General features: G+C 47.0%; 5 non-coding genes across 5 annotated transcripts; all 5 read left to right on the forward strand.

The window, feature by feature from the left end:
* The first annotated feature begins 112 nt into the window (after positions 1-112).
* Pmar_PMAR012772 lies at positions 113-184 on the forward strand. Its single transcript has one exon. It is a non-coding gene; the product is annotated as a tRNA-Ile (tRNA).
* A 102-nt stretch (positions 185-286) lies between these two features.
* On the forward strand, positions 287-358 carry Pmar_PMAR012773. Its single transcript has one exon. It is a non-coding gene; the product is annotated as a tRNA-Thr (tRNA).
* Positions 359-460: 102 nt separating this feature from the next.
* On the forward strand, positions 461-532 carry Pmar_PMAR012774. Its single transcript has one exon. It is a non-coding gene; the product is annotated as a tRNA-Ser (tRNA).
* Positions 533-634: 102 nt separating this feature from the next.
* Pmar_PMAR012775 lies at positions 635-706 on the forward strand. Its single transcript has one exon. It is a non-coding gene; the product is annotated as a tRNA-Thr (tRNA).
* Positions 707-808: 102 nt separating this feature from the next.
* Pmar_PMAR012776 lies at positions 809-880 on the forward strand. Its single transcript has one exon. It is a non-coding gene; the product is annotated as a tRNA-Thr (tRNA).
* Positions 881-1,020: the final 140 nt, after the last annotated feature.

Raw genomic sequence — 1,020 nt, forward strand, 5'->3', positions numbered from 1 at the left:
GGCAGTGGCTTACAGCTGTATTATACTCTAGTCGGGTATGAGAAGCAGGAGCAGGTCTGCTCACTCCGCAAAGGATACAGAAAGATTATTGATTTATGTACTTATTCTCTGCGTCACTTTAGCTTAGTGGCAGAGCGTCGGCTCTATGAGCAGAAGGTCGTCAGTCCAATCCTGACAAGTGGCTTATAGCACCATAAATTTCTGGTCTGGTACGAGAAGCAGGAGCAGGATGGCCCATTCTGTGAAGGGGACAGGAAAATTATTGATTCATATAGTTAGTGTGTGTGCCACTTTAGCTTAGTGGTAGAGCGTCTGCTTCGTAAGCAGAAGGTCGTCAGTTCAATCCTGGCAAGTGGCTTACAGCAGCATTAGGCTCTAGTCGGGTATGAGGAGCAGGAGCAGGTTTGCTCACTCCGCAAAGGATACAGGAAGATTATTGATTTATGCAGTTATCTGGTGTGTCACTTTAGCTTAGTGGCAGAACGTCTGCTTTGAGAGCAGAGGGTGGTCAGTTCGGTCCTGGTAAGTGGCTTATAACACCATAAATATCTGGTCTGGTACGAGAAGCAGGAGCAGGTTTGCTCACTCCGCAAAGGATACAGGAAAATTATTGATTCATATACTTAATCTGTGCCCCACTTTAGCTTAGTGGTAGAGCGTCTGCTTCGTAAGCAGAAGGTCGTCAGTTCAATCCTGGCAAGTGGCTTACAGCAGCATTAGGCTCTAGTCGGGTGTGAGGAGCAGGAGCAGGTTTGCTCACTCCGCAAAGGATACAGGAAGATTATTGATTCATATAGGTAGTGTGTGTGCCACTTTAGCTTAGTGGTAGAGCGTCTGCTTCGTAAGCAGAAGGTCGTCAGTTCAATCCTGGCAAGTGGCTTACAGCAGCATTAGGCTCTAGTCGGGTATGAGGAGCACGAGCTGTTTGCTCACTCCGCAAAGGATACAGGAAGATTATTGATTTATGCAGTTATCTGGTGTGTCACTTTAGCTTAGTGGCAGACGTCTGCTTTGAGAGCA

Source organism: Perkinsus marinus (genome assembly GCF_000006405.1).
Source record: "Perkinsus marinus ATCC 50983 genomic scaffold scf_1104296972182, whole genome shotgun sequence".
Lineage (NCBI taxonomy): Eukaryota > Perkinsozoa > Perkinsida > Perkinsidae > Perkinsus > Perkinsus marinus.